The following is a 21,427-nucleotide window of genomic DNA, read 5'->3' on the forward strand; positions in this document are numbered from 1 at the left end:
TAGAGTAGCAGGCTTTCACAGACACAGTGTCATCAGAGAGGAGTGTAGCTCTTATCTCTGAACTTCTGACAGCTCATAAACACTCATTATAGCGAGATTCTTATCAAAACGATAAGAAAATGGCTTAAAGGGGTTGTCAGCTTTCAGATATTGATGACCTATCTTCAGGAGAGGTCATGAATATCCAGATTAGCGGGGCCCAACTCCCGGCAGCCCCGCCGATCAGCTGTTTGAGGAGAATGCAGCACTCTTCACTGTTTACCTGCTCGCCATGGACAATGCAGCAGCGAGCAGTGTAATTACAGCCCCTCCGTCCCCATTGGCTTCCATGGGATGGAGCGTAACTAAAACTGCTCCTTCCCATTCAAGTGAATAGGGTGGCTGACGTGTAATTGCATGGCCAGTGAAGAGATTGCAGCGTTTGCAGGAAACACCTGGTCGGCACGGGTGACTGGAGACGGGTGTTCACTGATCTGAAACGGATGACCTATCCTGAGGACAAGTCATCAATTTCGGAAACTGGACAACCACTAAGTGTTTATGAGCTGTCATGAGTTCAGAGATAATGGCTACACATCAGCCATCAGAGCTGCTGTCTGACGGGACTCAGTGTACACAGAAAGCCTGCTACTCTACAAATACACAAAAGCTGACAGCTGTACAAGGAAAACGGCTGAAAAATTATAACAACGGCCAATTGAAAAAGCTAAATGATTTTCAGCCCAAATGAGTAGCTGCATTTAAAAAAATGACCTCAAAAGGTCTCCACAGCTTTTAAAAAACAGTCAGCTCACTGTGCAAAATCACTAGAAGTCAAAAATAGGAGGAGAAAAGCAGAGAGGTTGTAAGGAACATGCTCGTGTTTGCTTTTTCCTCAGCATCCATTTAGTCATTAACTTCAGGCTGTGGGATGTGTGCTTTGCTGCGTGGGTGGGAAGAGAGCAGAAGAAAATACTCCATCACACGTTAACTCTATGCTTTATAGTCATTCTGGGGCAGACTTCGTTACATTACAAAAGGGTTTTAATTGGCTTTGTTTAGGCTGTATTCTTAAGAAAACTGACAAGAAGACAGCTGCGAGACACAAGACATTAGACAACATGGACACAGATGCCCATAAGGACAGATAATGTGGTGCTCAGGCAAACGAGCAGAAATCTGCTGATCTGGCATGGTAGATGACCATGTTAGAAGACAGTCTGCCGAAAGGAGGACAAAGCTTCCAGGACTTGCCGTAAGGCCTTAAATACTCGTGATTGTACTCCGCTACTATAGTAATTCCCACGAATAATCCACAAACTTAAAATTGCTATTCTGGCTGGTGGTCCACCATTTAACAAAATTCTGTCTGGTGGGATAACATTTTTATATACCGTAATTAGGAATGTGTTTAAAGGGCATTTGTCAGCAGTTTTGCACCTATGACATTGGCTGACCTGTTGCATGTGCGCTTGGCAGCTGAAGGCATCTGTGTTGGTCCCATGTACATATGTGTCCACATTGCTGAGAAAAAGGAAGTTTTAATATATGCAAATGAGCCTATAGGAGCAATGGGGGCATTGCTGTTACACCTAGAAGCTCAGCTCTCTCTGCAACTGCTTCGCCCTCTGCATTTTGATTGACGGGTCCAGGCAAAATATCACGTCTGGCCTTGTCAAAGTGCTGAGGGTGTGGAAGTTGGAGAAAGCTGCGCCTCCAGGAGTAGAGGCCCCATTGCTCCTAAAGCACAGCATTACTCACCTTACACCGGATCCAGTTGCTGCTGTTCCAACGCTTAACGAGTCCCTGTGTCCTGGTTCTACACACAGGAAACATAGGGAGAATCCTGCTCAACCAATCACTGGCCAAAACAGTGACATGCCTCCGCCAGTGATTGACTTGAGCAGGTATCGCCAGGCATTTCCTTTGCACCAAGCCAGGAGCAGAAAGCAGAGTCCAGCAGGGACACAGTTACCCTCGGAGCAGCAGTGGCGGGGAATTTGTGAGGAGAGTAATGTTTTGTGTGTATATATATATATATATATATATATATATATATATATATATATATATATATAAATTCTAATCTCCAGCTTTTATACAGGCTGTGCCCGGCACTGCAGCTCAGTCCCATAAAGGGCTTTAGCACTTTGTTTTGTCATATTTTGGATCCCCAACAACCACACATTAATGGTCTACCCTAAAGATTTGTTTTTTCCATTTGACCCCAGTAAGAATTGCAAAAAATAAATAAATAAAAAAATTTGTGAAGAACGGAGCACACTGGCAGCAAGTTTCCAAAACAGATTAGGGAAATATTTTACACACACACAAACACAAAAAAACAAAAAGAGAGATGTTCAGACGTAAAAGGCACACACGCATAAAAATTAAAAATACATAACCTAGCACTTCCTGCCTAAAAGGGTTTTTTCCATTCCTAGAATATCCCATAAATGTCAAAGACCTCCCCCAATCTCCAGAATGAACCCCAAAGAGAATGAAGCACGCATGACCGCCCTCTATTTACTGTTATGGGACTTCCAAAAACAATCGACTATTTACAGATGTCCCATAAAGGTGAAAGGAATGGTGGCTGCGCTTGCAGGTCTTACTCTCCATTCACTGCTATGGTTCTTCTGAAAACAGCTGAGCGCACTCGCTTGGATGTTTTTGGGATTGGCGATTTTCGGGATTTGGACACCCATGACAGGCTTTCACAGTTTGTTTCCATCCTGTAGGTAGCACTTCCTGTCGCTGTATCTAACCAAACCCATGATGCACTTCTCCTTTCTCTGCCATAGCTCCAGCACTGCCCTAACGCCCAGCTAGTTTATAGCTCCTCCCACCAGCTAGTTACATAGACACTCCCCTAGCACTGCCCCTAACCCCCAGCTAGTTTATAGCTCCTCCCACCAGCTAGTTACATAGACACTCCCCTAGCACTGCCCCTAACCCCCAGCTAGTTTATAGCTCCTCCCACCAGCTAGTTACATAGACACTCCCCTAGCACTGCCCCGCCCATGGACATAACATCACAGGAAATAAGAGCGAGCTGCATGGACATGGTCATGTGACCACAGCCCAGAATGGCAGATAGGAGCAATAAAGGTACAAGAAATAAATTACAAAATTAGAGCTGCCTTTATAAACGATTTTGGAGAAGGTTGATGCAAGCTGGAAAACCCCTTTAAGTAGAGGATCTCAAAAAAGAAAAGAAAAAATCCATCACTAAGTACAATATCCCTAGTGATATTCGTGATACATATACTCACACATACATAAAATGCTGAACACTGCAAGGGGGGGGGGGGGATGTGAAAGACAGGGCAGAGGGGTCACATATTTTCTCTTTGTAACTACAGAGAGTGTTGTCCGCTAATGGTCTGGGGTTATGTGGGGGAGGGGTGGGGTATTAGTTTTGTAACATAACGTAAGACATATGAGGGGAAGGAGAAAAAGGAAGCAGTTGCATGCCAATGATCCGTATCTCCCCCCCAGACCCTGTGCCGAGCAGACGAGAAGACAGGAAGGTTATGCTTTGCTGTGAAAACCGCACACATTTCCTCCCAACTATTTATCTGAGACCACCAGAAAATTCCACAAAGTGATGTGTCTGAAAAGTGCACACTGAGCCACTTAATGGGGGGCCCAGCATTCCAGGCCGGGCACGGTTCCTCCTACATGTGGGCATGAGTGACGTGGGTTAGGAGAGCCTCAGAACTCAGGATTTTCATAGAAACACATGGCCATAGAGCTGAACCATCCGCTATACTGTACACTGTAGGAGCTCATTAATTGCTTCATGGCAGATGACCAGAAACACTTTCCATGCCCAATAGTCTGACAATGCGCTTTATTGGGGTCATTATAATGGCTCGTAAGACTTCAAATGTGGGGTCTGCATGCAAAAAAATTAAAAAAATTAAAGCAAAGTAAGGTTTCACACCAGACGTTTGTGCACAGTTGTTCTATACAGTATATGCTGAGAAAATCTCCTGATGTGTGCAGGGAACATATAGTATAACACTGTACTAAATACTGTACACTTGTATACACTGCACACTGACTCCGTGTAGACCACGGCTCCTGAAAATTTCTACTGTGGCTGTCAGGGTCTCAATAGCAAATAAATACTAACATACAGCGCCAAATACCACTGTGCAGGGCCCATATTACCACTAGCAGCACCAACTAAATACCACTGTGCAGAGCCCATACCACCACTAGCAGCACCAACTAAATACCACTGTGCAGCGCCCATACCACCACTAGCAGCACCAACTAAATACCACTGAGCAGAGCCCATACCACCACTAGCAGTGCCAACTAAATACCATTGTGCAGAGCCCATATACCACCACTAGCAGCAGCACCAACTAATTACCACTGTGCAACGCCCATACCACCACTAGCAGCGCCAACTAAATACCACTGTGCAGGGCCCATATACCACCACTAGCAGCACCAACTAAATACCACTGTGCAGCACCCATACCACTACTAGCAGCAGCAACTAAATACCACTGTGCAGAGCCCATACCACCACTAACAGTGCCAACTAATTACCACTGTGCAGAGCCCATACCACCACTAGCAGCACCAACTAAATACCACTGAGCAGAGCCCATACCACCACTAGCAGCGCCAACTAAATACCACTGTGCAGAGCCCATATACCACCACTAGCAGCACCAACTAAATACCACTGTGCAGAGCCCAAACCACCACTAGCAGTGCCAACTAAATACCACTGTGCAGCGCCCATACCACCACTAGCAGTGCCAACTAAATACCACTGTGCAAAGCCCATATCACCACAAGCAGTGCCAACTAAATACCACTGTGCAGAGCCCATATCACCACTAGCAGCGCCAACCAAATACCACTGTGCAGGGCCCATATCACCACTAGCAGCGCCAACTAAATACCATTGTGCAGAGCCCATATCACTACTAGCATTGGCAACCAAATACCACTGTGCATGGCCCATATCACCACTAGCAGCGCCAACTAAATACCATTGTGCAGAGCCCATATCACTACTAGCATTGGCAACCAAATACCACTGTGCAGAGCCCATATTACCACTAGCAGCACCAGCCGAATACCACTGTGCAGCATCCATATTCACCACTAGCAGCACCAACCAAATACCACTATGCAGTGCCCATATTAACCCTCTGTAGTGCCAACGAAGTACCACCATGCAACAAACATAACCCCTTGCAGTATAACATGCCTTACCATTAACATTAAACACCACGGTGCAGCACTAAACCCCCCTCCCCCACAGTTAAGTTCCCCATTTCACACTATTCCCCCATTGTTCCCCTTTTCTCATCACCCCCTCCTCAGCAGAAGCACTGTCCCCTTTTCCATGGCTACTTGCTGGCAGCAGCATTTTTCCCTTTTCACCTCTCCCCCACTGGCAGCAGCACTGTCCCCTTTGCCACCCTTCTCCACTAGCAGCAGCACTGTTCTCTTTGCCACTCCACCCCACAGGCAGTGGCATTGCTATACTAACCACCATTTCTATTGGTAGCAACATTCTCTCTTCCCTCCTCTCCTTCACTGGTGGTAGCAATTACACCCCCCACTAGTAGCATCAACATCCAACCCACCCTTTCCCCTCTGGAAAGAGCACTCAAACTGTGGGAAGTCTTTCCTCACTGGGAGCAGCATTTCTCTCTGAACCACATCTCCCCACGGGCATAAACACTTTCCCCATTCCCAAACCTCCCATACTGCCCGCACCATCCCCACAACAGAGGGCAGAGACTGGATGATGCTGGAGGTGGGGCAGTGTCAGAAGAGCTCCTCTAGTTACCTACTGTGCAGACTCCTGATGAACTACTGGGTGGAGGACCAATGCATTCATGGTCATGTGATCAAGATGTCACACAGGTCCTTCACCCCTTCTAGGAGCAGTTTCCGCTTTAAAGTCCCTGCTTTGTGCCAATGCCCAGTACTGGCAGGGAGTGCTGGTCCAGAACATGCAGGTCAACACATTTACATGGAGGTTACCACCAACTTGGCGACACAACCTTCCGTCATACATATGCTGCTGCTATTACAAGATGATGCATACACAGCAAGGACCTCAGGGTATATTAGAAATGCTGCCCATAACTACTGAATCCATGAGATAACTGTGCTCCGCTCGCCCCATATTCTAGCCTCCCACATCACACATACGCTGCGGCTACGAGTGCGTAATCAGAGGTGAATATAACACAAGTAAAAATTAGACTAAATTTATGGGCTGTGAGAGCGCTAAATCAACTTTACCGCTACCTGTAACTCAGCCTGAAATATTAGCAGAATATCTTAACGTAATTTTCGCCTTTCTACAAACTTTAATAAGTAGCCGATTTTTCTTTTAATCGCTCCAGTGCAGGATTTAAGGGTTCAGTCACTTCTACGCCATTAATACAGCTGTACTGTACGCGGAGCTCCACATATAAAACGTCTCCCAGGAATGGCGGCATTCAGACATGGCAGATTTCTGGTAGATTCTTCAACTGTGTATAGCACATTCGTTTTCTGCATTCATATAAGGGTATTTGTTGAAGATTTGCAAAGCTTGCAAAATCTGCAACCAGTACAAAAGGCAAATCAATAAAACCGAATCTACAAAAGTCCTTTGCCAACTCACATCCCTGTTTCCCACCTGCTGCAGATTTCTGTATTTGACCCACTGCAATGAAAATGGTGAAATCGGCAGCCAAATCCGCTGTATAATCGCTGTGACGTTTACACATTGAGGTTAGGTTCACACCTAGTGAGCTGCTGTGGATTTTTTTGGAGTAAAAATCTGCAGCGGACCGGGGTCAAAAAACAGCTGCAATTGGCCGATTTTTTTTCGGGGGCGTCATATCAGGTCTTTCACTATTTTAACCTCTGCATTGCAAAAGGTTGAAAGCCACAGGTTAAACCCCCAGCGACAACGGACATGCTGCGGATTGAAAGCCTGCAGCCCAAGTCAGCTTATGTTGTTGGTTTTCTCTGCAGCATGCGGGTGAGATTTCAAAAATTCCATTCCCTCTGCAGCTAAAGTATTTAGGCCAACGGGGCCGCTCGGCTATTTCCGTCTGCTCCATCGAAATGAATGGGAGCAGGGGCTGCATGTGTGCGATGCGCTCCCATACACTTGTATGGGAGCAGCGATTGGTGGTGGATGGACCCAGGGATCCTCCAGCCACAGCTCTCCCCGCTCCGTTCTCCTTGTAGGTGCGGGTCCCAGAGGTGGGACCCGCACCCATCAGACAATGGGGGCATATCCTAGCGATAAGCCCCCATTGCATGTGATGGGAATACCCCTTTAATGGAGCTTGCAGAAATCAATCAGCGTGCTGCCCCATTCAAATGAACGGAGCCGATTTTCAGTGGCAGAATTTTTCTGCCACCTGTGAAGGCACCCTTAAAAAGGGATTCTGTCACCTGCTTTTACCATTTTAAGCTGGCACCATCACTATGTTGACTAAAGTACCTTATTTCCAGCAGTCTTCTTTTTACTTTATTTCGTTTTGTAGTTTTGATATAAAAGCGCTTTTTCTTTTATGCTAATTAGGGTCCAAGGTGCCCAGAGGGGCGTTTTTTTCACTCTCCGGAGCCCAGTGACGCCCCCCTGCAGTGCCCAAGAACGCATCCTGATCATCAAATAACCTCCCACAGCCCGGCAAACTGTTCCGCCCCCTCCCCACGTCATAGTCTACCTCAGGGATCAGCAACCTTCGGCACTCCAGCTGCTGAGAAACTACAACTCCCAGCATAAAAACACGCTGAACTGTTCTTCTAGCTCCCATAGAAGTGACTGGAGCATTCTGGGAGTTGTAGTTTCTGAACAGCTGGAGTGCCGAAGGTTGCCGATCCCTGGTCTACCTTATAGAAATGCCCCGTCCTTCTTCCTGTCTGCGGCCAGAAAACTCGCGCAGGCGCAGTACTGCCAGCGGCCTGCGCGATCATCAACCTCCTGAGGGCAACAGCGCTCAGGTCACATCACTGGGCTCGGCGCATGCCCAGTGAGACTTTTGAGGCTGTTGCCCTCAGGACGTTGATGATCGCGCAGGCCGCTGGCAGTACTGCGCCTGCGCGAGTTTTCAGGCCGCAGACAGGAAGAAGGACGGGGCATTTCTATAAGGTAGACTATGACGTGGGGAGGGGGCGGAACCGTTTGCCGGGGCTGTGGGAGGTTATTTGATGACCAGGAGGCGTTCTTGGGCACTGCAGGGGGGCGTCACTGGGCTCCGGAGAGTGAGAAAAACGCCCCTCTGGGCACCTTGGACCCTAATTAGCATAACAGAAAAAGTGCTTTTATATCAAAACTACAAAACGAAAAGAAGTAAAAAGAAGACTGCTGGAAATAAGGTACTTTAGTCAACATAGCGATGGTGCCAGCTTAAAATGGTAAAAGCAGGTGACAGAATCCCTTTAAGTGATGCCTGCAGCCTGCCTCCACTATTGAAAGATTCATAATACAGTGGTCCCTCAAGACACAATATTAATTGGTTCCAGGACCACCACTGTATGTTGAAACCATAAGTTGAGTAATTGGTTCCAAAAGACCCAAAATGCCATCCAAGATAAGAGAACAAAGTTTTAAGAAAAATAAGCAGATAACTAAGACTGATAAAACAAGTCCTTACCTATAACAGTCAGGAATGGCTGCTGACTGGCAACTAATCCAGCTATTTTACCAGAGAAGTGGCCTTGATTGGTTGGATCAGAGTCTGATTCCCGGCTTGTTTACTCCCGCCAAGCATGGTCACCTGTTCTGCTGAATCCGATAACTGGCTTCAGCTGTGAGGTGTACCCAAGCCACATGTCACTGCTGAGGCTGCAGCAGAGCAGGTGACCATGCCCGACAACCCAGGGACAGGAAGATGGACATACACAGGAGCAGCAGGACGTGCAGGACTGGCGTGGTGGGTAACAGGTAGGTATGAATCTTTCAATAACAGAGGCAGGCTGCGGGCAGCATTTAACAGTCATTGCCAGAAAAGCCTGCCCTGTGTATTTCATTGCAGATCACCCGTCCCATCCCCTTCCCAGACCACTTTTTTTTTAAGACCTGGCGCGAGCGGAGAGAAGTCGCAGATTGCAGGACCTTTAGCAATCTGCACCAGAAATACACCTAATTTAAACATATTTCTGTTTGATAAATGACCCCCGTTGAGTTTATCCTTGATTGGCAAAGAACAGTCCTTAGTTTTTGAAAAAAGCATGCATAAAGACTTACTGTTGGACAGAAGGACACAACCATTGGGTACATAAGAACAGAACTTCAAAACGGTTAACAATGACATTTTACGTGACATTATGGCAAATATATATATATATATATATATATATATATATATATATATATATATATATATATAAAAAATAAAAAATATATTAAAACAGGAAAAGCACCAATTACCCCTTAACTGAAAAAAAAAGGCCACCCATGCACTAAGACAGTGACCCGTTGTTTTATGCTTTTGTACACACTGAAGGAAATGACAGCTTACAGTGAGGCTCTTACAGCATGTCCTTACTGTATGGATGGCGTCACGTTTTTGTGGTTACAGTACAAGCTCCGCAACATTGTCAACTGGTAAGTTCAGTAAAGACACAACTGAAAAAATGAGTCGTTAGTTCACGTAATGCATCAATATACACATACAAGTGACAGAAAAGTAATAGCAAAGGCAAAAGTGTAACTACAGCTACTTCCCGTATTTACCAGCAAGGAACCTACAGTAGTCGTCTGCTGGAAAACATGGAGCAGTGAGAGACAAGCAAAGCCTAAACGCCAGTTTACACGTAGTAATTCTAATTACCAAGCAAACTGTTACGAGCCTTCCTAGTGCTAACTGCCCGAGCGAAGGGCGAGATGTACAGGCCTCCACGTGGCCGAGTCGTGGCTACCATGCAGATGGAAGTAAGGGACTACTGCAAATCGTTTTTATATTGGTTGTTAATAGTTTTGGAAATAAACAATCACACAATCATAATGATCAGTCAGCCCAGTCTCTGCCCACATCATGGCTACATAGTATCAGGGGTATTCCAGATGTGACAAGTTATCCCACATCCACACAATAGGGGAAATATATTAGGCTACTTTCACACTCGCGTTTTGGCTTTCCGTTTTTGAGACCCGTTCAGGGCTCTCACACGCGGTCCAAAACGGATCAGTTTGCATTCTGATGCATTCTGAATGGAAAAGGATCTCAGTCACCATTCTGCTCTGGAGGCGGACACCAAAACGCTGCCTGGGGGACGGATCCGTTTTCTCTGACGCAACAGAAAACAGATCCGTCCCCCATTAAATTTCAATGGAGTTCATGACGGATCCGCAAAAAAACACTGGTGTGAAAGTAGCCTTAGATTGGCGTAGGTCCCATCATTGGGACCCCATAGATCATGAGAACAGGGATCTGTTACCCCTCAGGGACCCCAAAAATGATGAGAGTGGCAGGTCAGGCATGTGCACTGCAGCTCCCTTCAGCTCTATGGGAATTCCAGAAGTAGCCAAGAGTTGTACTCCTCCATTTTCAGAACCGCCATAGAATTGCCGACCTGCCGCTCTGTTCATTTTGAGGGGCCCTCGGGGGGTAGTCTGTACCCGTTCTCATGATAAATGTGGCTCCAAGCTGTAGGACATCCACCGATCGAATAGTTATCCCCTATCCTGTGCCACTACCGGAATACCCCTTTAACATGCACAATTACAAACAATACAAACATTATTGCTAGTGAAAACGGATTTGTCATGTCCAGTGATTGGCTGCGGCGATGTCAAACCAGATGTTGACATCGATGGAGCCCAAAGGAGCACCGTTTGCCTGCAGGAGAAGGAGCGGGGAGACTGTGCCCGGATGCAGGCAAGTCATCTTACCTTTGCAGGTCCGGCAGAATGAGGGGTTGTCAAAAATCCCCTGATTCTTGCAAAATCCCTTTAATGTCAGGGATAACTCCACAGTCCCATACAGTGGCCATGAACAGTACTGTAGCACTAGTCCCTTTAAAGTCAATGGGCGCAGCGCAGTAGTAGCATTCACAGCCACTAACCGGAGTATGGATCTGTGCTGTCACATTGGTAGGGGTCTGACATCCTGCACGGCCGCAGATCAGTTGTTTGGGAGTAGCACTGGCTCTAGAATTACACCGGTCTGTCCATTGGGTGGTGGCCGGAGCTGGTTACTGGAGCGCTGCTCCCATTTAAAAGTCCTGCTGCCCCTGTGCCGCCACACCAGTCCTCACAGCGTCCATGTGGCGTTCATCGTTTAAGCGACTGCTACAGCCAATCGCTAGCCTCAGTGGTCACATGCTGTTCATGAACACGCAGCCAGTGACGTCACTTCATACAGCCTCGTGCCCTCTGACATTTTGTGAAAATTCTTGGACAATCCCTTTTATGAGGTCCCGTCATTTCTACTATTATTCCTACTAGAAGTTTATGAAATAATTGCCAGGAGTCTGTAATAAAGGTCCATGTGGGTGTTACCAGTTGGGGGGGATGACTCTGCACAGTCGGTCACCATCCAATCAGTGCAGTCATCAATATAGGATAGGTCTTTAAGCCCCACAAGTTGCCACTGCCGCCTATTGTCGCCTTCTCTAAAGAAGCTCCATGGAGGCCTTGTGCTGTGACATGACATTGCTTCAGTCATGTCAGGAAGCTCTAATCAGATTCTTGACAAAAGACTGTCAAATCTGTGGAGCACATTGCGGAGGAACTTCAGGTTCTGCCTCAGTGATTTACACACAAACCACAGACACGCCGTTGTATGACCTGAGGAAACACTGTGGTTTCTCTCTAGTAGACACTGTGGTTGTGAAAAAGCCCAAGTGTAACACACATCCCAAGAGATCACCGACGACTGCTCGTCCACAAAGAGCCCATACAACTTACCTGGTTATTAAAGAGGAGCCGTCACCTCTCCTGACATGTCATTAGTAACTACTTGCATCCCACATGTAATAACAATTCTGGAGCCTCCATTCTGTGCCATTCCTCTATTATTCCTGCTAGAAGTTTAGAAATACATTTCCTGCAGTCAAGGTACTGCTGGGTGTTACCAGTTGTGAGTGTGTCTGATTCTGTCCAATCAGTGCCGCTGGTGTCAGACTGTGCAGGGACACCCCCTAACTGGTAACACCCATCTGGACCTTTACTGCAAACTGCTGACAATTCTGGAAAAAAATAATAATAAAAGAATGACACGACACATTGTCATAAGAACAGACTCCAGAATAGTTATTAGAAGGGGAATGCAAGTAGTTACTAAACCAGACATGTCAGGAGAGGGGACAGCCCATCTTTAAGTGCATTATTATAATAATTACACCTAAGAACCCCTCTCTAAGTTTCCGATAATTAGGACAACCTTTTATATACCTATATACAGGCCACAAACAACTTCAAACATTTTTTAAAGGGGTTGTGCCACTAATATAACGGTGTCCCGCTCAGCAGATATTGTGGTTATATCACTTTCCCTAAATACCACCATTTATCGAATCCGCCTTATTCTAAAGTTACTTACTGTGCCCTGATTTGATATGGAGTTGCTGTAGGTTACGTCCTGCATTGGAGCCTTGTAATGTAGGACGTAGGAAGAGTCATTGGTAAGAACAAGGGGTGTGGTTAGTGTCACATGATCTGCTGATGTCAGACACAACTCACTGCCCTAAGGCATGATGGGACAGCAGTCACATGACCAACCAGGGAGTAGGATTCAAGCATGGGGGGTAAGAGAAAACAGCAAATGAGGTAAATGGTAATTGATGAAAATACATTAGAATGAAAAGCAGTGTATGGCACAACCACTTTGAGGATACTGGCCATATGGGATCCGTGCCTCAGAGAAGGGGTGGTTAGTGTTGTTCCTGGTGTTCTCAGCATGTTTGTGTATGTTCAGCGTACTCCTGTGGCTTCTACAACCTGAAACATCTGCACATTTCACAGACGGTATTAAAGTAGTGCTTAGGAATGCGGTGCAAAAGTGAACCGTAACATGCTCATCAAACATCCTTAAAGGGGCTGTCCGTTTTCAGGAGGAAACCAGACAACCCTCAGGAACCAACAGCAATAAAGACTTGGTCAGTACATGACAGTTCCGGTAAGTGTGATAGATCTCGCACCACCGCTTCAGGTCTCCTGGCCGGACTTTATTTACCGAGCCGTAGCCGTGATGTCAGGTCGACAACATGACCACTGTACACAATCGGTGGCCTGGACAGGTGCACCACTAAGGCCAGTGATTGGTTCGGGTGGTCACGTGTTGTCAACCTGGCGTCACCACTACAGCTTGGTAAAAAAGAAAAAAAAAAACTCTGGGGGAACCGGAGTAGCAGTGTGGGGTCTGCCGGGTATGGACTTACTAGTTCTTTTTTGCAGGAAGATCCCAAGGGCCATCAGACAACCCCTTAAATTCTGTAAATTTACAAGACTGAGGACATGCAAAACACAAAGCAGCGACCACGGAGATAAAGAACGTTTCTGGACTTCCTGAACTATACATAATATATCTTTGTGTTACCTCAAATCGATAGCTGTGTGGACAAATACACTATGGATTTAGACGGTTGTTTTCTGAAGGACTCATTCATCGACTGTCTGTAAATGTTCTTGTTTTAAACAACGACAGAAGTTAAACTGACATCTCCAGAGATATGCGACTACTCAATGACAACACCCGACAACGACCAAAAAAAACAACCCAACACAGCAAATCCAAATTTTTGATGGAGATCTGCCTTTCACCTGCCATAAAAAGGTTGCAAGGGTCAGAAGAAAATGCTCCAAACTGGAGGTCTGAAATCTCTAGTGTGTGGCCAGCCGAAGAATTCAACCACCAAAACAAGTCTTGGGCCTCTTTCACACGAGCAAGTTTTCCGCGCGGGTGCAATGCGTGACGTGAACGCATCGCACCCGCACTGAATCCTGACCCATTCATCTCAGTGGGTCTGTGTACATGAGCTTTAAATCAGCGCATCTTTATTTTACCTTACAATGAAGCTCCAGTAACAGGCAGAGTGGGCGGCGGCGTAACGTCACTTACTCACGTGACGCGCCTGCGTCATTCATAAAGTGGGCGGAGCAGGCGCGTCACGTGAGTGAGTGACGTTACGCCGCCGCCTGCTCTGCCTGTTACCGGAGCTTCATTGTATTTGATTTTGTAAAGTATTAAAGATCATAGCGCTGATTTAAAGTAAAAGATATTGCAGGGTAACGGTTAAGGAATACTCTTTAGAAATTGCTGTGAGCGGTGGGGCCGGTGTATTGGGACTCGGGAGACACTGTTATGGGGGAGATCTGTGGATGACACATATAGCATAAGATGCTATATAGTGTCAGCCACAGATCCCCATCCCCATAACAGTGCCACTGCCATCCACAGATCCCCCTCCCGATAGCAGTGCACAGATCCCCCTCACCATAACAGCGCCATCCACAGATCCCCATCTCCATACCCGTGCCACTGCCATCCACAGATCCCCCTCCCATAGCAGCGCCATCCACAGATCCCCTCCATAACAGCGCCATCCACAGATCCCCTCCATAACAGCGCCATCCACAGATCCCCTCCATAACAGCGCCATCCACAGATCCCCTCCCATAACAGCGCCATCCACAGATCCCCTCCATAACAGCGCCATCCACAGATCCCCCATAAAAGTGTGTCATCCACAGATCCCCCATAAAAACTTGCAAGATCATACTTGACTATCCCAAGAACATCCACACCATCGGAACGCCTCTTCTCTGCTACAGGCAACATAGCGTGTAAGAAGAGAGCTAGCCTCAGCCCCGACCATGTGGACATGTTGTCTTTTTTACATTGTAATGCAAAATGTGTATAATTATGCAACTCCTAAATTTGTTTTAATATGGTCTTTGTTCATCATTTTTCAAGTAAAATCATATAAACCCCTTTTTTTTGTCATTTTGGTGTTTTTTCCCCCGATTAATCGATTAAATTATCGACAACTAATCGATTATTCAAATAATCGTTAGCTGCAGCCCTAATCCGGACCTAATCCGTCACAGTCGTGTGAAAGAGGCCTTAAGGTAGGACAGCATAAGATCATGGCATTAAACAGACCTCCTGCTGTAGTAACCTCCCAATGTCCTGAAAAAGACATAAAAACATTCTTATGGCCCTTTTTCACTGCCCGATTTCGGGTCAATTATCAGGAATATTGATATCGACTTGTATAATTGATCAGCTGATGAGCAGGCGAATGCTAGTTCATCTGCTGATCTGCATCTTCTATCAGAATGAAAGATGCCCAATAATTGGCAGAACATCTTCCTGTATAATCAGAGATGTGCTGCCGATAATGAATAGGACAGAATGAGGGAAGGAGGACTACGGTAGTGATCCTTCCTTCCTTATTCAGCATGCATCAGCGCAAACAAGCGCGAATGGATGCGTTCTCTTCCATTGGCGCTAACACTACCCAAAAGACCAAGCAGTGTAATATCACCCTATGTGGTTATCATACATTATGCCTCTATTTACAGTTAATGTATTATAGGGAAACTCCAGGGGAAAAATATGGTTCCCATTGTAATTTACCAGCAAGTCTCTCAAACTGACTCCCAAATGCCTCATCTCTGAGCAACGGCTCGAATATTCATCTGTACAATTGGGACCCAGTGATTTATCTTAAACAGGCTCAGAGTGTGGCGTGGACATGAGAAACCCAAAAAATAAAAATAAAAAAACTGTTCCAATAACAAATATCTCCTGATAATATCAATGCCAGTTAACAAATCCCTCGACACTGGTATAGTGTGACCCTAATTTAGGCAATAATAGTCTGAAAGGCAATCAGTGACTATAGTGTCAAGGGCCCCTAATCCATTTTAGAAGATTTTCCTATGGGAATTTCTAGATATTTTTAGTCAAACGTTCCAATTTCTGAACTCCCATTTGATTAAATCGCTTCATCTATGACTTTTACCTATCAGACGATCACAGCACACAACATACCTGACTGACAAACAGGCCTGGTACACTGATCTACTCCAAAGCCTCCACCAAATTAGAAGAATAGTGTCCACCTCCAGAGAAGAACATCCATTAGGCATCAACATCATCCTAGCAGCCCATCAACCACTTAACATTCTTTCTTGCACTTCCAGAAAAGGTTTAATAAAGTATTCATACATTATGTCCCGCTAAATCATAACAGTATAAACAGGTCCATCTCCAAAAGCTAAGACATTGTAACACTGGATAATCATAAAAGAATCCTTCATGTAGTTACAGGTTTATAAACACAGCCCTGCATAGACCAGATGATCTGGCCTCACATGTAGAAGCATGGTGTGGAGATGGAGGAGGTGGGACCATAACAATTAATCACCACACAAAGAAAAGAAGCTCGATCTGGATCCAACACATCAAACCTACTAAAACATTTATGCTTCACCATTAGCAGGAGGGTAAGGAGTGGAGAGGGAGAGGGCGCGCTGCAAAGCTAATATTTCTGTCGATAGGAAAACGATAGGACCTTCCATCCCCACCCTTCCAGGAACTGCTCTCACCCCTGCACAATAAACATGCCTCTCAGCAGAGTCCGTCTCTTCTAGATCATCCAGTAGAGCACATTATTTCCCGTTTCGACTAATCATTGGGAACGTGGTCTTGAAATCTCAATGGAATGACGGGCGTAGGTTTTATGACTTGAGAAGGGACCACTTCCTCGAGTAATAGAAAGCAACCACTCACATTTCCCCATCTATCTACAATGTTAAAGGAGTGGTGGAACGTAATTGGTTAACCTCTTCAACTGCAATGGGGGCAAAGATGTGTGCGTAAGAATCCATGGGGGGGGGTTCAGTTCTATAGACTACATAGAACAAATCTGTATACAAAATAATGCAAAACGAGAAATTTAGTATAGAGCTAGGCATCAAAACATAGTGCAAACAGGAATAAAAACACACATCGAACAAAAAGCACACACACACCGTCAAAGGGCAAATCGAGCAAATTCTGTGTTTGATGGCCAAGACAATTTCAAGATCGATACAAACAGCAACCGAGTAAAGTAGGAATACAAACCATCTAACAAAATCTGTATACCAAGGCGAAGACCATTTGAAGACAGATAGAAACAGCAACCTAGTAATCTAGCAATACAAACAATCTTGAAATATATTATTAAGCACGTAATATGCTGCGTAGTGCAAGCAAATGCAGATTTGTCAAAGCAGCCATACTGAAAGTTGCAGTTTAGTTTGACAATTCATGGACGGCAGACCCTTAGGAAGGATGGTGCACAACATAAACAATATAAAAGTAAAGCTGACTTACAGGCAGTCGCCAGTCACTAAAGAAGAAGCCCTCTTATAACCAAGCACCCAGAAGAGAGGTCAGGCAAGAGCGGCAAAAACCTGTGCGCTCAAAAGATGCAATATAATGGGCAAAAGCAATCCGTGCAAGTGTAAGGCTGTCTCTCCTGTCTCCTGCTGTGTGGTGGAGCAGAACTGTGTGTGTGTATGTGCTGCACAGCGCAGAGCCGCTTGATTTGCTGGCTGAGCTCTGGGGGCTGGACACAGTTGTATACAGGACACCAGCGTCAACAGCTGGGAGAGCAAGCACAGCCTACGACCATGCTGGAGTAATGGCACAAGCATGGGCTGCGCTCCATCCTCCTCCTCCTCCGGAATGGAGCGCCTGTCTCCTCCTGCAGCAAGGAACAGGTTAAAACTAGATAACAGGGCTGCTCCTACAGGGATCAATAAATGGATGCCGAAGTAACGTTAAACATACAACGGCTAGTGAACTAGAAGAATTCATGAAACGTTAATGCCCCCATTAGATCATTGGGGTAGAGGGTGACAGCGGCCCGGGAGCGAATCGGTTAAGATTGCGCGGAGTGGCTGCTGGCTGGATAAAATAAGCCTCCGTCAATACAGAGCAGATGTGAGTATGTCCAGGAAGCCTTCCTCGCACAGCCTGCAGCGCTGAAGATTAACAGCTGCCTGCTGCATTTCCCTCCAATTCAGCAGCAGCTGCTCTTCTGACAGCCCCATTTTTAGAAATGAGGAGGTGGATGCTGGTAACAACTGCTATCTAATCCTGCGCGGCGCAGATCAATTACCTGCACACAGTCCCTGCATTGTCTGGAACGCTCGCCTATAAATAACTCCTGCAGCACACAAACAGTCCGAGATCAAAGCTCGCAGGTAGGCTGGACACCTGTACCGACAGTGGATCCCTGGAGGCCACATAACACCCCAGCGATGTCTGCATATCATATGCTTCTATTCATACAAACCCGCAAAGCATCTCTCTGCCTAAACCATGGTTCACCTAAACAGGGAGTATGTAGGAAGAGTGCACATAGGAGGAATTTTGGTATTTTGACATCTGCAATGCAAGCTTGAGGCTGCAGGCTCATGGCAGCATAGTTTAGGTGGATTGTGCACCAGGATGTGACTGGGTCCCGCACCAAAAATCTCGCAGATTTTGGCACGGATTTGCCCCAGATCAAAATGTGCTCTTTATTCACACATATCAAATATTGACAACGTTTCGGTTCTCTCGCAGAACCTCTCAATTCAGGTGGCACCTGACTTGAGAAAGGTTCTGCGAGAGAACCGAAACGTTGTCAATATTTGATATGTGTGAATAAAGAGCACATTTTATCTATAGGAGTGCTGCGGACCTTTTTTCTCATCTTCCGTCCTGAATGGAGGGACCACCACCTGCACCCTGTGATACTGCTGAAGGGAGTGCTGCCAGATTTTCCTTATGAAGATAGATATATACACATACATACAATATATATATATATATATATATATATATATATATATATATCTTGAAAAAGATAGGACTGCACTCCAGATAAAGTGAAAAATCAGTGGAGCTTTATTCACCCATAACTTTGGCAACTTAGCGACGTTTCGGCTCACAAGAGCCTTCTTCCTTGTGAGCCGAAACGTCGCTAAGTTGCCAAAGTTATGGGTGAATAAAGCTCCACTGATTTTTCACTTTATCTGGAGTGCAGTCCTATCTTTTTCAAGCCATATTGTTGGGGTACTGCCGCTGCCTCTGTGGATTTTGCACCCGACTCCTGGTGGTGCTCCCGCTGGATTTTTCTTCTATATATATACATATATATATATACACACACACACACACACACACACACACACACATTTGAAAAGGGGGTATTCCCATCTGAGACCATGTCTGATAGGCACCCGCACCTACACATTTTCGGCGGCCCCACAGAAATTAATGGAGGGCGGCCTTCGTTCTCAGTGTAGGTGCGGATCCTAGCGATATGCCCCCATTGTACGAGATGGGAAAATCCCTTTAACTTTGCTGGTACTGTATTACACGGCAGATTCTCTGCACGTAATACTCAAACCTTTAGAAAGTCACTTCCGTCAAAACGTTTGCTTTCCTTTATTAATAGGTGATTCTAATACATCATTTTGGGGAAAAAATGGTGGGCTGTTTTTGAGCTGTCATTTTCTAATTCACTCTCTGTTATCTAATTCTCGTCTTTTAACTTCATCTGTGTGCCCTGGTAAGGTGGCAGGGAGGCACACTTACCTCTGTCAGACCATCAGTCAGACCAGCCTGCACCTACTCCACAGTGTAAACCTCCAGCTTTTGCAAGTGGTCTCTTTACCGCGAGAAGGCTCTGCAGCCACGCAACACCTCTCCAAATTCTCACACTGATCAGCACCCCGAATCTGATGTACTCCCACAACTTTGCTCTAATGACCGCAGCAGCACACTACTGAGCCAGTCACTAAACCAACCCAAGCAATGGGAAACCTGGGTACACCTAGGTGACAGTAGTTTTTTTTCCATCTAGTTCGATGACGTGTATAAGACCCCCAAAGATTGTTGATTTTGGACTAGCACCATTTTTCTGGCGCAAAGTACATGCATGCCTACACGTCAGCCACGCGGTGACATACAGACATGTGCCGAGCATGGTTGTGCTACATGTATTAGGCTATGTGTACCATCTTGACGGATTAGATGGAAATGAAGAGGTGTTGGTTTTTATTGTGTATTTTTCCTGTCCCCATCACAATGTTGCACGTGAAGGCAGAGCTGAGGAGCGGTACGTCCAGATAAATTACCGATACTTTAATCCTTATGGTTGGTAAATGAATAAACTCATTGTAATATCCCGTGGTAATAGAAGACAGAGTCCATGACGGGCTGAGGACCACACCCTTAACAGAGCAATCAATACTGCACAGGACAACATGAATTGAGCGCCGAGCCTCCCCCCCTACTGTATTATCTATGCCATATCCTGTAATAACCAGTGCAAGTCTAACCACAGGAATCAATGGGAGGGGGTACAGGTCGCATCCCCTCGCATATTGGAAAGCTTCCTGAAATCATTGATCTTACAAAGCTAATTACCATCAGGAGTTAATAGGGTGCAGTGAGCATCAAAAGCTCTTTGCAATCTCCATATATTTAAACCAACATGTCGAGCGAAAATAAAGCGCGTTATTGGTTTTCTACCTTTTCTGAGCGAAGCGGCTGCACATCAGCGAAATAATCTATATTTTGTTTACCGCTTGTGGTACCCAGTGTCAAGGAAGGAAGAGAAGGAAAGCATTCATGTTCTAAGGCTACTTTCACACTTGCGGCAGAGGATTCCGGCAGGCAGTTCCATCGCCGGAACTGCCTGCTGGATCCGTCAAAAAGTATGCAAACTGATGGCATTTGTCACACGGATCAGGATCCTGATCAGTCTGACAAATGCACTGAAATACCGGATCCGTCTCTTTTTTTCAAATATTTTGTGGTCTGAGCATGCCCAGGGTGGTCCCTCAGGGTGCCTGCACACTGTGCAGATTTGAGCGCAGAAAATCTACATAAAATCTGTACAAAAAATAAATAAAAAATGTGTACTATTTATTGCGGTTTTACATATGTTTTTAGGTGGTTTTTGGTGCAGATTTTCTGTTTCTGTTAACAACCTCGCTGAAGTCTATGGGGAACACCACTCTACAGAAGGTGCAGAATCACACAAACAATTGACATGCAGCAGATTTTAAAATCCGCATCGCAGGTGAATTTTTTATTTTTTTACAAATTAAAAAATATTAAAAATGTACATGAAATTTGGCAAATCTCCTCAAATTCACTTTGCTGGTACTGTATTAGGCCTCATGCACACGACACATTTGGCAACGTAAAAAAAATAAATAAATTGGGACCCGTTTTTGGTGGATGAGCTTTATTTTTATGTGATTTTTTATTTTAGCAATTTTGTTTAAAGGAAAGTGTAAAAGAAAAAAAAAGGGGGAACAGCCTGTTTTTCCTTCATTTCAATGGGGCTGTTCAGATGAGCGGTGATTTTCACGCATCACTTGTGCGTTGCGTGAAAATCGCAGCAAGCTCTATATTCTGCGTTTTTCACGCAACGCAGGCCCCATAGAAGTGAA

At 45.6% G+C, this 21,427-nt stretch overlaps 1 protein-coding gene and 1 long non-coding RNA gene across 4 annotated transcripts in view; one reads left to right on the forward strand and one right to left on the reverse strand.

Moving 5' to 3' along the window:
- HDAC4 (histone deacetylase 4) overlaps nt 1-21,427 on the reverse strand; it is a 181,954-nt gene that overhangs the window by 69,496 nt on the left and 91,031 nt on the right. The gene's annotated exons all lie outside the window — the stretch shown is intronic.
- Nucleotides 12,546-13,758, forward strand: LOC121008302. The gene is made up of 2 exons (XR_005780550.1): nt 12,546-13,094; nt 13,373-13,758. It is a non-coding gene; the product is annotated as an uncharacterized LOC121008302 (long non-coding RNA).

This window comes from Bufo bufo, chromosome 7, assembly GCF_905171765.1.
Source record: "Bufo bufo chromosome 7, aBufBuf1.1, whole genome shotgun sequence".
Taxonomy (NCBI): domain Eukaryota; kingdom Metazoa; phylum Chordata; class Amphibia; order Anura; family Bufonidae; genus Bufo; species Bufo bufo.